This window comes from Pogona vitticeps, chromosome 4, assembly GCF_051106095.1.
Source record: "Pogona vitticeps strain Pit_001003342236 chromosome 4, PviZW2.1, whole genome shotgun sequence".
Lineage (NCBI taxonomy): Eukaryota > Metazoa > Chordata > Lepidosauria > Squamata > Agamidae > Pogona > Pogona vitticeps.
Genome location: NC_135786.1, coordinates 106,560,154 through 106,575,010, shown reverse-complemented (window position 1 = coordinate 106,575,010; position 14,857 = coordinate 106,560,154).

Here is a 14,857-nt window from a genome sequence, read left to right as displayed (position 1 = left end):
CTGGGCATAACAAATGTTTCCTAATCCCTCACCTGATTTCATATTATACAATGGTGTTCATAAGACAAAGACAGTGTCATTTTTCTTGATATAATGTGTCTGAAAAGAAAGTAGTCACATTTCAGGAATAAAATCGGTAGGTGCTTTTTTTTTTAAGTATTTAAGTATTTTAAGTATTGTGCCTTATTCCTAAAAAGTTTGGTTACCTGTATTGGTCATGTTTTTATCCAATGTCAACAGTAGCTTCTGATAAACATAGGCTATGTTTTTCACTCAAAGAGAGATCCATTTTTGTATTGAAAGATGAATACATAGCACTCCCAACTAGTTATGCAGAAGACTCACTGAAATAATTTGAAAGAAAATGTGATTTTGCAATAAAATTTGATTCTTATGTCACTGATCAGGGATGAGGCAACAAATGGTTAATTACTTGTTTAACCATTTCATTTTTAGGATCAGATTTGGGGAGGGTGATTAGGGTCTAACCTCTAGGGTCTCTTTTTCTTAGAGGTACACTTTAACATGGTAAAGTGTGTGTGTATGTGTGTGTGTGAAAGAGAGAGAGAGAGAGAGAGAAGCTGAACGCACTGTTATCATGAGGTCTGGACAGCTCTAATGGTGATGGGAGCCAAGAAAATCATGGAAAGAAGCTATAGGGGAGTAGCAGTAGTTGAAGGAGACACTAGTGGAGTGCCTTTCACAGATAATGGCAGGGATACTCAAGCTACTGTTGTTAGTAGTACACACAAGAAGGCAATGGTAAACCACTTCTGGATATTTCTTATCTTGAGAGAACTATTACAATGATGAGTGCAAAAACATAAAGAACAGCAAAAGGTGAAAAATAAGAAATCTCTTCCATAAAAACCAAGAAATCAAAGGGAAACTTGAAACTCAACTAGCGATGCTGAAAGATCAACAGGAGAACATAAATATACATGGATCTAAACATGTGGATTACACTGTGTTAGCAGTCAGAGATCTTTTTACCTACTGTGATTCATTCACAGGGAATTGGGAACTGTGGTTGGTTGAAATATTTACAATGTTCTCCAACAGAATACTTGTTTAGGAGATAGAGCTCTGAGCATAGACTTCACTGGAAATTAATTAAACTAGGAATCATAGGATGGAGCTGTGACTGCTACAATTACTTGGTGATCATACATTCTCAGTTAGTGTTATGTGCTTTCAAATCACCTATGACTTATGAGAACCCCAGGAATTAGCAAGCTCCAAAATGTCCTGTCCTCCTGCTCAACTTTTGTAAATTCAAGCCTGTGGCTTCCTTTATGCTCCATCTTGTGCTGGACTTCCTTTTTACTTGCTTGTCTTTTTCAGAGAATCCTGCCTTCTCATAATGAGCCCAAAGTCAGATAAACCTCAGTTTAATCATGTTTGCTTCCAGAGAGATTTCAGAATTTATTTGATCCAGGACCCACCAGCTCATCTTTCTGCAACTCCAGGGTATCAGCAAAGCTCTCCTCCAGGACCCTATTTCAAATGAATCAGTGTTTTTTTCTGTCAGCTTCCTTAACTGTCCAGCTTTTACACCCATACATGGTGATTAGAAATATGATCATATGGATTATTTTGTCCTTCATCTCCAGTGACACATCCTTACACTTGATGATCTTCCTTCATTGCTGCCCTTCCAAGTTTTAGTTTTCTACCACAGTCTCCATTTGAATTGAACCAAGCTATGCAAAATCTCTAACCATTTCAGGTTCTTCATTGTCAATGTCAAAGTTGTGTACTTCCACTGTAGTATGATGTTGATCTCCTTGATGTTCAGCTGCTGTCCTGCTTTGGCATTTTCTTCTTTCACTAAAAATCAGTTCAGGTCATTGCTATTTGCTCTCTGGAAGATGGTGTCATCTGTGTACCCTAAATACTGATGATTCTCCCACCAGTTTTCTCTCTTCCTTCATCTGAATCTAGTGTGGCTTTGTGTATGATATTTTCTGCATTCAGATTGAACAGATAAGGAGATAAAATGCACCCTTGTCTGACACATTTGCCTATAGGAAACTATTTTGTCTCTCCATATTCTGTCCTAATGATAGCTTTTTGTCCACAAGTATAAATCAAGTGCCTTCTTTCAGAACAATCCTCAGTTTCCCATGATTGACACAGTCAAAGGCTTTGCTATAATTTATAAAGCATAGACTGATCTTCTGAAACTCTTTGGTGCTCTCCAGTAGCCAGCAGAATTTTGCCTCTTCCTTTTCCAAATCCAGATTGATCATCAGGCATTTCTCAATCCATATACGAACAATAAGAATACTCTCTTACACCTATTTACAATTTTTTTTTACTGAGATCAGTTGGACTGCAGTTAACCAAGCTTGAGTGGGTAGGTACAAACTTATAGTTGGGTTCAACCTCAGTGTATTCCCACTCATTCTAGGATCCCAGCCAAAGGTTAATGGAAGGCAATGAATGGCTTCCTTCCCCAGGCCACTCAGAAATGATGTCATTTGCCCCAGATGTTGGGGCAGCAGGTACTAAAAAGTAGGAGGATGAAAGGAGCATGAATGTTTCTGCTCAAGGAGTTTCCCCTTCTGTTGGAGATTATAAAAGGGAAGCCACTGGAGACCTAGGAAAGCCAGAGAAGAAGACACAGGGAAAAATGGATGGCACACACATTTGTGTATGTGTGTGAGACAGCACTCAACAGAGGCAGATAAAAGTGCAGAGTACAGCCAAGGAATGGATTGATGCACCTGAATGGACATGTGGGACTGTCAGTCCACCTGTCTATACCTACTTTGATGGACTGTCCTAACAGGTGAACCTTCTCCATCTGTACCTAGTGCTCCTCACACCAATAAAGCCAAGTGTTTTGATTAATGTCCAAAAAGTATGATCCGTCAATGGAAGGTTCAGCTTGCAGAATCTGGTGAAACTTTAGAAGCAAATGTCATACCAACATAACTGAGGAAGTGAAGACATTAGAGACAGTTTAAAAGATTGTGCCAAATGCCCAAGGTCATGGAAGAAGAAATCATAGCATCAGCTATTGACAGGTTTGGGGTAAACCTGAAGGAATTGTTAAATACAGTTTTGTACATAGAAATAAGTATTTATCAGAATCAGTACTATAGAATGAAGTAAGGCAAGAATGTATACAGCTGAGTAAATTGTAACAGCTGTGAGAGCAATCCCAGGATTGGCTAACCCTGGGATAAAGCTAGCAAACCTAACACACACACTCTGTGGTGGTGTGGGTTGGTGCCATCATGGGTTGCTGTTGTGCTGGAGTATGGTCATGGGCCCAGGTATATGTCCAGATATACACCCAGTAAGCTACTAAAGAGATTGCTGACCTGAGTGAATCCAGAAGGAAGTGAGCCAAGAAGTGTACAAGAAGCAGAAGTATGTAAAAACAGCTTTGTCCACAGTCTGTGAAAATGGCAAGTGAAATATTCATGTCAGGACTGAGTATTAAGAAGCTAAATGGAGAAAACTACTCCACTTGGCAGCAGAAGGTCCAGTTACTTCTCCAAAAAGAGTCATTGTGGGACATTGTTGAGAATCCACCAGCTGTGCTAAATGATGAAGACAAGGCACAGAATTGTAAAGCACTTGCAATAATTGGGTTGACTCTATAAGACCGTCTCCTAATCCATCTTAGAGGCCAAACTTCTGCAAAACAGGCATGGGAGGATCTAGGGGGACTCTTTGTAAGAGTCAGCATTGGAAGCCAAATCCAAATTGCAAGAAAGCTATTTCGTACCAGATTACAAACTGGTGGGAGTATGTTACAACATTTAGAGCCAATGAAAACAATGATCATGGACTTAAGAGAGAAAAATATAGTCTTTACAGAGCTACAAGAAGCTTTCATAATTCTCTCTTCACTAGACAAAACATCTGACCAATTTGTATCCAATTTAGAGGTTCTTCCACAAGCTGAACTGACAGTATTGAATGTAATCAGTAGGCTTTTGAAGGAGGAACAGAAGAGGAAAGATAACTTGCAACTCTGGGACTCCAAACCTTCTAATCATAGAAACAAGCCGAGTGAAATTGGGGAGGAGGAAGTCACAGCTGCAAATATTCAACCTGGAAGGCGATGCTTTGCCTGTGGTTCCAGATGACATCTGATTAAAAATTGTAAATTTAAGAAGAGAGAAAGAAAACAGCCACGACATGATAAAGATGCATCTAACCTGACAGAGACTATTTATAACACCAAACACCACAATGAAGAATGGATTGTTGACTCAGGGTCAATGGCAAACATGTGTAAGGACAAGAAGCTGATATTCAATTTTCAAGCACTATTTAATCAGCAAGTATTTTTGGCTGATGGTGTAAGTGCCAAAATTATGGGCAAAGGTAAAGTAAAATTACCATGTTTAACACAGCCAATTGATGTATTATATGTGCCAAAGCTAAAACATAATTTACTATCAGTTAGCTCATTAGCTAAGGAAGGCTTTACTAGCAAATTCTATAAGAGTAAATGTATAATTACTGGTGAAAATAATGAAAAGCTGACTTGCTATATTAGAAACAATCTATATAGGTTGAACAGTGTAAATGCTAATAATGTCTATGAAAATGTATGTCCACATAAGAATTGTATTCACTTGTGGCATTTGAGATTAGGGCATGTTAACTATAAGACATTACGTAAGACTATAGAAAACTCAATTGGAGTGAATTTAAAGCAATGTGATAAGTACATAAACTGCCAAGCTTGTCAATTAGCTAAAAGTAAATGTGCTCCTACTAAGAAACACAGTAATATACAAGTTGACAATATTTTAGACCTAGTATCAATGGATTTAATAGGACCTAAACGTGCATCTTTAGGAGGAGCAAAGTACAGTGGACCCTCGACTTACAGATGGCTCGACTTACAGACTTTTCGAGTTACATACTTCTCTGGCTGCATAATTTAGATTCGACTTGCAGCCAGAGAATTGACCTACAGACCAGAAAGAACCCAAAATGGAACAAAAATAGAATAAAAACCGCCAGTTATGGGATTAATCAGTTTTCAATGCATTGTAGGTCAATGGAGATTCGACCTACAGACTTTTCGACTTGGAGCCACCATTCCAATACAGATTAATTTCGTAAGTAGAGGGTCCACTGTACATCCTTTCAATCCAAGATCAGAAATCTAGATTCGGTTTCTGTTACTTCATGAAGGATAAAAGCTCAACATACATTGAATTTGAGAAATGGTTGAAGTTTGTAGAAAGGAAGACAGGCACAAAAGTTAAGCAGATACAGACAGATAATGGAACTGAATTTACAAATGTGAAGTTCCAGTCAATTTTGAGAAAGCATGGGATTACTCATAGAAAATCAGCTCCTTACACTCCAACACAAAATGCATTCATAGAGAGAAGAGGTCAAACACTTCAAAACATGGCTGAGGCTATGATAAGAGGAAGTAAACTTTCAGAACATTATTGGGAGAAAGCTATTCTTTGTGCAAACTTTTACTTGAATATACTTTGGCACAGTGGCATAAATAATATTCCATATACTATCTGGACAGGGAGAAAACCAAATTTAAAATTTCTGCATGTATTTGAGTCACCTGCATGGGTACATATCCCTAAGGAGACTAGAAGAAAAGGTGATAGGAAGGCTAAGCTAATGTATTTCTTGGGTTATCAACAAAATAGAAAAGCATATAGATTTGGTTTACCCACCACAAACAAAGTAATAATTAGCAGCAGTGGCTCATTTAATGAACATGCTTATTGGGACAAAATTAGTTTGCCTCCAGAAACTATCATTCACACACCAGAAATGCAGGAAAATGGAAACTATGAGAAAAACTCAGAACCAGAACAGGTGATTAAGAAAGAGACGGAACCTGTTGAACCACAGCCAGATAGTGAAACACCTTCTACCTCAGAGGAGAGGGAAACTCCTGAGGAGAGAGAATTGCCTAGGAGATCAGCCAGGGAGCATAAACCTCCAGATAGATATCAACCAGAAGCTTATTACTGTCTTTATGTAGCAGAGCCTGAAACATATGAGGATATTTGCAATCTGCCAAAGATTGAGCAAGAAAAATGGAAAGAAGCATTAGAGAAGGAGTTAAATTCTCTGAAACAGCTAAAGGTATATGAGGAAATTGAGGAACCTGCTAACTGTAAAATTATTGGGTGCAGGTGGATATTTAAGAAGAAAGTTGATGCTGATGGTAATTTAAGATACAGAGCAAGGTTAGTTGCAAAAGGATATTCTCAGACTTGTAATGATTACGATCAGGTATTTGCTCCGGCTTTAAGGCCAGAAACCTTGAGATTCATGTTAGCATATGCAGCCAAACACAATCTAGTCTCTAGGCATATAGATATAGAAACAGGTTACCTGTATGCTGATTTGCAACATACTATATATATGAAAATACCACCTAGCATTGAGAAAAAACAGCTTATATGGATTGAGGCAAAGTAGATATGAATGGAATCAGCATTTATCCAAAACACTCAAAGGTAATGGATTCTTATAAGGGAACGCAGATCCTTGTCTATTTATGAAAAGGGATGAACAAGCTATTATATTGGTATTTGTTGATGACATTGCCATATTTACAAAGGATGAGAAATCTGCAAATAACATAATCCAAATGCTAAAGAAAAACTATAATTTAAGAGACTTGGGAGAAATAAGCAATTACTTAGGAGTAGAAATAAAGAGATATGCAAAAGGATTTAAAATAGCTCAAAGAAATAAAATAATGAAGCTATTAAAGCAATACAACATGGAGAATTGAAAAGGTGCCATCACTCCAATGAATGTAGAATTAGAAAAAGAAAATGTAACAGGTCCTGAATGTGATATTGATTTATATAGATCTTTGATAGGAAGTCTATTGTACCTAAGCAGATGGTCTAGACCTGATATATCTATAGCAGTAAATTTATTATCTAGAAATGTAAATAAGCCAAACGAAAAACATTGGTAAACTGCTAAAAGAGTGTTAAGATATTTAAAAGAAACACAAAACAAACAGTTATATTTAGAATGAAAGGGAGAGTTGACTATAACAGCATACGCTGATGGAAATTATGGAAATGATATCATAACAAGAAGGTCTACATCAGGCATGACAGATCATTTAGGTGAAAGTTTAGTAAACTGGAAAACAGCAAGACAAAAGTTTATATCTCTATCGTTTGCTGAGTCAGAATATGCTGCACTATCCGAACTATGTACTGACCTTGTTTATTACAATTAGCTCAGGATCTAGGGATAGATTTACAAGATTCAATAGCAGTATATGAGGATAACCAAGCTGTAATTCAAATGGCAACTTCTCCAAATATAAAAAACAGGTCTAAACACACAGATATACAATATCAAAATGTAAAACAAAGTATAGAAAATGGAATGATCAAACTGATTTACTGTGAAACTGAAAAGAATATTGCAGACAGTTTAACTAAGGTACTGGGACCAACAAAACATGAAAAAGCTTGTAACATGTTGGGAATGAAATTGATATGCATGTAAATATTCTGTAATGTGAAATATTGAAAAACAATTTAAAGAATGTATATATGTAAACAAAACTGAATTCAACAATTGGAGGAGATTGACAGGTTTGGGGTAAACCTGAAGGAATTGTTAAATACAGTTTTGTACATAGAAATAAGTATTTATCAGATGCAATACTATAGAATGAAGTAAGGCAAGAATTTATACAGCTGAGTAAATTGTAACAGCTGTGAGAGCAATCCCAGGATTGGCTAACCCTGGGATAAAGCTAGCAGACCTAACACACACACTCTGTGGTGGTGTGGGTTGGTGCCGTCATGGGTTGCTGTCGTGTTGTTGTGCTGGAATATCCTGGAAGAAGCCGTGTCTTCATGCTGTAAATTGGAAGAAAAACTCTGGCTACTGGACTGAACATGTGGTATTTGACTGCTGAACTAATTTACAAGGACTTTGACTCTGATTTATACATTGAACTCTGTTGAAACTGCTGTGTATGACTTCGGGACTGAAAACAAGGATTAAGCTGTACATGTATGTATATATTCTGTAAATAATACAACAATTCTCCTATCAACACTGCTTTATTGCTTGGCGTCTTTATCTCTCAGGGAAGTTCTTTTGGTTAGCGCCACCTGGTGCATCCTGGTAATACCGCAACTCTGTCAGCTATTTCCTTTTATGTTTGTGATTGAGGCTTAGTATCAATGGGGATGAAGTGGAACCACCTGGATTATAGGATGGAGAAAGGTTAGGATCATGCATCCAATGAACTCCTTGTAAATAGTTCTACAATAAAGATTTTGTTTGTTACGAATACTGCTAGACTTTACTTGTAGTGAGCTATTCAATGTCTATCTGTCTATGGATGGACTGAATACATTCACACCATGACTGACTAAAGTCCATCTGATTTCAATGGCTATGTTCTAAACATAGATAAATGCGGATCCAAGCCTTACAAAGCATTTTAGATTTTTCTTTGATGCAATAAATTCATTTTACCTTGAAATATTAAGCTTGTTCACTCAGAATTTAAACAATATTAATTCTGGTGGGAATTATAGCTAGATAATTGGGCAAAGGATTGCATCCATAATAATGTAAAGAAAATGGGCAAAATAGAAAATGTACTATACATCGATTCTTAAATACCAAATATGGGATATTAAAAAAACCTGGCTAAGATCAAGTGTAGAAATGTTGTAAGATATCACAAATATTGGGAAGGAAGGGAAATACTTGGAGGAGTGCTTTTTTTTGCCTTCCATTTTGTTTTTATTGTCACCATGTTATATACTAACAAAGGTATTTATTCCTTAGGAGAATACACAAAACAATGTGTCTGTATGCTATTCTGCTTGTTGTTAATTTTTCTTCTCTGTTTTTCACAGATTTCACACCTTGGTATTATGTCCCAGTCCTACTGCCTACTTCTGTTACAGGCAGCAGGAAGATCTTGTTAATTAGAAAAAAAATTAAAGAGCAAAAAATCCTGATGCTCACAAACAGTTTTGTGGTGTGATTCTGACCACTGGGATCTGTGAATATATTATCCTAAAAGCTTGCAGTTGCCAGAAAAGCTAACAATGGTAATAAATTGTGCAATCCCCCTCAAGAGTAGCAACAAATTGAATGAATCATTTATTTATTAACATTGTTGCAAACCTTCTGTCATTATTTAAGTAGTTTCAAAACATGTATTGGCAACAGACGTGAGCTGATGCTCAGAAATGTGGAAAGGTGCACAGCTGAGGTGGCTGACAGATTTCTTCCAGTCTCTTTTCTGAAGTGCTAGTCCAAACCGATGATGAACAGAACCATAGAGATACACATATCCAGGTCTCCCAATGCAGATGGAGAGCCCTCCAATCACAGCCTCATTTTTCAGCAGCTCTATGGTGCAGTGGGTACACATGGACTTTCCCCTGGTTTAATGTAAGAGGTTATCTGGCCAGATAGACAGAAGATATTACTAAGGTGGAGGAAGACAGAGCATAAGAAGTTCCACAACTTATCTATTTCCTTAGAGGAGAACATGAAAACAACTGCACATTGTCAAACAGGTTTGAGAAGAGGCAGGGACAGCCCAACTGTTAGAAAGATCAAGATGGCCTATTGGCCAAGGTAACAGATTTGGGGGTGGCGGGTTCCTAAATATTTATTGATTTGTGCTGCCAGGGATAAGGGGAGATGCGTGTGCAATTTGGTACTTGATACGGCAAAATAACTTGACTAGCTTTGAATGCTATGCGTCTTGATTGATGGCATGCAGGCATCATTTGCCAAGCCTCCCCAGGAAGAAAAATATTTTGGACTTGGCCTGTAAAAAATCTGGATCCTGGAGAAACGCAAGCCTTCAGGGTAAAGATATCCTGACCTCTAAATACCCTAAACTCTGTTTTTAGGTATTTCTGGACTTGAACCCAGTTCTGTTTGGTTTCCATTTACTGATTTTTATTTCATCTGGTTTTGAATACTAAATTATGAAACTGTCACCTAAAACTGAAATGCCTATGTTCTTCGCTCCAGTGTGGAGACTTCAAGTTAGTTACTTTTTATACCAATTTCACACACAGAGGTACCTCTCAAATGATTGCACCACTGCTGAGCCATGCTCAGTGCAGTGCAGCTTGCTTTTGCCTCCTTCCTTGGAGACTGTGAGACTTTAGTGTCTCACATGAGGAACGTGGTGGGAGAGGGGGGAACATTAGGTTATTTAAGGGTTGTTCCCCTCTCTCCTCTTCCTCTTCCTTCACTGGCAACAGACAAGGACGGAGTTGTGGGGGTGCCATTCCCAAGGTTGCTAAGCTGCATGGGTGTTCTAGTGAGGGAAAACTCTCCCAGCATCCTGTGGCTGCTTCTGAGGGGAGGAGCTGCCACCATTCCTCCTCTTTCTCATTATCATAGAGAGCTTGCCATAGAGGCCTTTCCTTAGGCCAATCAGAGGGCTTGATTAATTGCCTTTCTCCAGACCAACCCTAATAACATGATGTAACCATTGTCCTGTCTTAACCCTGTCTACTATCTGTAATGCTGTCACTACCTGTGATCTTGTAATGTTAATAAAAGGACAGTCTCCTGGGGGCAGGGCAGACCGAGAGAGACCTAGAGAGGGGCAGAACGTCACAGAAGGAGAAGACTTCTCATTCTGCTTCCTTGCTGAGTCGCCCACTAGGAGTACGGCTGGCAGACATCCATCTCTGTGTGTGGCTGACTTCTTTAATCTATTGCTAAGAGACTCTTTGCTATCCTATTATCCATTATCTGGTGGTCACCACAAAGCCCATCAGCCCGCTCATTGCCTGAACCCAACACGGAGTCTTGACTGTTCAGATAATTTCTCCTGTGCAGCAAGGCCTTCACAGATGGGCGCTTGGATAGGGATGGCACCATCGGCTCCCTCCCGCAGTTTGCCGGGCGCTGCTTGTATCAGCAAGATATACTGTTTATAATTAATTAATTTGATTGAGTAAAGGATAGAGTTTGGTTTGGGGCTGGGCCATGTGAACATGCTGCTGGGGCCGAGCGGTCCTTGGCTCGCGGCCCCCCCTTTGTTAGTTCCAACAAATCTAACAAAGTTAGATTATGCTTCCTTTAAAGTTGAGACCATAAGCAAAACATTTAAAAGGAGAGGACAAAATATATATAGAGAGAATATTGGTAATATATTAAGGCACGCTACTGTGGTTGGGCTGATCTAGTGAGATTGAGGACCAGATCTGGCTGCTGCTCGGCTCAGCTGTTCAGTGCTCTGCCCCCCCCCCGAGGAGAGAGGAAAGAACGTGTTCGGCTCTGGCAGAGTCTGAATTAAACCATGTGATCAGCTGTTAGGCTGAACACGCTTCAGTTTAGTAGCCTCTACCCTTACTTTAGTAATAGATTTTGTCTTTTTATTGTGGTCTGTAATTATTTATTCTGATGGGCAATTGGCCTGGGGTTAGGAGAAGATATAACTGTGGCTTATCAGCTGTTCAGTGCTCCATTTTCACCCCCACTTCGGGGAAAATATGCCTAATAGTTTTGACAGTAATCTGAGAATAAATTGTAAGTAAATAAATAGGTAATTTAGTAATAATTAATTAAAAGTATTTAAATGAATGAATTAATTAATTAATGCATAATAAAAAAATAAATAAGTAATTAACTGTAATACAAAAATATATGTCCAATATTTATTTAATTAATTATTTTATTAGATTTATACCCCAACCATCTAGACAGATCGTCTACTCTATGTATAATATGTACATTAGCAATATTTACATGATAAAATACACACAGCAAAAGAAGGTTGTTACAGTTTTTCGTACAGTGGATCACACTGGGGTGTTCCCAGCCTTTGCCACTCAGGGTGGTAAAGTGTAATCATGTTGATTGCCACCTGAGAAGGGGCCAAGACTACCATCCCCTGTTGAGTGTTTTAGGAGGATTGAAGCTTTGAGTAAAAATTTGTCTTCCCTAAAAGGGAAGTATCAGAGAGGGCAGTGACTAGCCCCTCAGGTGCCACCTCTTCAGTCTTCCTTGGAAGAGGAGTCTTGACTCATCTGGCAGCAACCACCACAGCAGCAACAGCAGTGAGCAGGCATGAGGTGGTAGAAATGGCAAGTCCAGACCACCAGTATGGAAGGGAGGATTCAGTCACGACGCCACTTTTGGTTGATGTTCCCCAGATGTGTGGGTAATACACTGGGTGGTAACGATCTGGCCATACATGGAAAAGGCCTTGATCCATTATGTAATATGTGACCCCACATGGTTGAGGACAATGTACCCTGTTATCAGCATTGTATGGTTGACCATCATCCCTCGGCTGGCATGGAAGAATGCGAGACATTTTTGGCCCGTTAACACTGCATGAAGGAGTATTACGCAGACTTGTCTGCACCGGCCTTGGATTGGTGATTTGTTGACAGAGGATTCACAGATAGGCCTGAGTTTTTTGATCGGTGATGGCACTGTACCCTGCTATGAGCATTGTATGGACGATTATCATCCCTTGGCCGGCACGGAGGGATGTGAGGCATTTTTGGCCCACTAACACTGCACGAAGGAGTGTTAGCAGGGTAATCTGCAGAGCTGATTGCAACAGCCTGGGATCAGTGATTCCAGAGGACCCGCATGGATAGGCCTGAGGTTTTTTTTAGGTCAGATGGTGTACATCTATCCAGATGAGGTTTGGATGTCTTCTTTGAAGACATCATTTAGAGCTTGGTGAGCTTGATGGTGGGCATGGGACTTCGCATGGCTAGTCCCTATGCAATGGCGGGTAGTGCAGATAAAACAGGTTTTTTGGTGAGTCACATAGCAATCTCAGGTAATGTATAGCTCATCTGAACTCCCAGCACTGCAGACTGTGTGATTACAGTGCTTGGGGGGGATGCGCTGGGGCAATCCCTGGACCAACAGAACAAGGAGAGGGTGGTTTGAGGTCTGGGGTGATCAAACTTGGGTCGGCCGGGTTTCTTGCTATCTTCACAGCTGTGAAAATATGGCCCATTTGTTTCTTAAAGGGTCCATTCAGATTCTTCATTTAAACCTGATTCCCCACTATGGCAGGACCCCCATTTGCCAAAGGATTGGCAACATTGATTATTTCAATAAAGTGTGGCCTGTGTTTAATCCATAATTCTGGTCTTGCGTCATTATTCTGGGGTAAGGGGGCAAAGAGCTCAAGGTAATACACATGGCCTCATTCTTTGTTTTTTTGCAGTAACCCTGTGAAGTATGTTGTAAACGTGACTGCTGGTGAATTTCATGGTTGCATGGCCATTTGTACCTCGGTCTTCCCATATTACTCTGGATGCCACATATCCACTGACAGATCAATATCATAAGAACTGTAAGTTCAAAAGCTGGGTCACCCTGCAAAAGGATAAACAACTAACCAACCAGTAGTGGAAATGGCTATAGGTCCACTTCCAGTTGTGTTTCTTGGGTCTAGATACTTTGAAATTTTACAGACTCTGCATCTATGGAGGTTTTCAGAAGCAGAAGTTGCCATAAACGCAATCCCCCCCTTTTTTTAGAACAGAAATGACACTGATTCATGGAGCTGCAAAAATAGTATCTGGGGAAAGGGGTTGTTTTACCCACCTCTAGCTGAATTATCATTTCTTTTGTGTCTTATTAGCATTTGAAGAGATGTATATTTTGCTTTGATTTTAGTATGCTGCTCCATTTTTAGCAAAAATGGCACTAAATCTCTTGATATTTTAATGGCATTCTAAGATTTGATGCATCATTTGCTCTATTGATTTCAATTTAATTCTATGCATTGGACACATTTGGTAAGTAAAGGTTCCCCTTGACATTTGGTCCAGTCATATCTGACTCTAGGGTGCAGTGCTCATCCCCGTTTCCAAGCCATAGAGCCAGCATTTATCTATAGACAGTTTCCATGGTCACGTGGCCAGCGCGACTAGACATGGAATACCGTTACCTTCCCACCGAGGTGGTACCTATTTATCTACTTGCATTTTTACATGCTTTCAAACTGTTAGGTTGGCAGGAGCCGGGACAAGTGACAGGAGCTCACTCCATCGCATGGATTCAATCTTACGACGGCTGGTCTTCTGACCTTGCAGCACAGAGGCTTCTGCAGGTTAACCTGCAGCGCCACCACATCCCTGCTACACATTTGGTGGCTGCTTTTAAATTCTCCCTTTGGAGAAGAATAAAGAAGAAGTATTATAAAGAAATTTCCAACTTGTAAGTTGATGCCACATAGAGCTTGTTAGTTTTCAAGGCACCACAAAATTCTTTGTTTTCACTAGCACAAACATGTGCCTCCATCTGTAACTTATTGTGGAAGGTCAGGAACTGCACACTGTCCAAAGACAGGTGGTGTGGCACTTTTTTTTCCTTAGGTGCAGTAAGGCTGTGAATTTTTAGAGATGACATTTTCATTTGTGGCTGAAAAAGCTTGGCTTCAATCCAGATGGTGGCTAAGGTGGTTTGTTATTATATGAATGCTGTAAATGCCAGTGAGGATGAAAGAGGGTCTTGTTGAGTTTGTTTTGGGTCCTTTTTTTTTTTCTTTGCTCTTATGATTTAAGAAATGCCACAGACTTTCTGATAAACCTATTCTTGTGGAGAACATATTTCCAGAGAAGGTGAAGGTTTTTTTTAAAGAGAAAACCTCAAAGAAAAGTGTTTAGCTGAAAAGCCGTATCTTCACTTCATTCTGTTGTCAATTATAAATTTCCCCTGCATTTTTAGTGAATCTGCTTTTGGAGATCTATTGTAATTTGTTTAGTTATTACTGTTGCATCTCAGTAAGGCAGGGTACAGAAGCTCATTGAGCTTCCTTGTTGCTTTTACCAGACAGTGAGACTGAAATGTGGAAGAGATTTTATGGGGATCAGGCAGGAGCAGC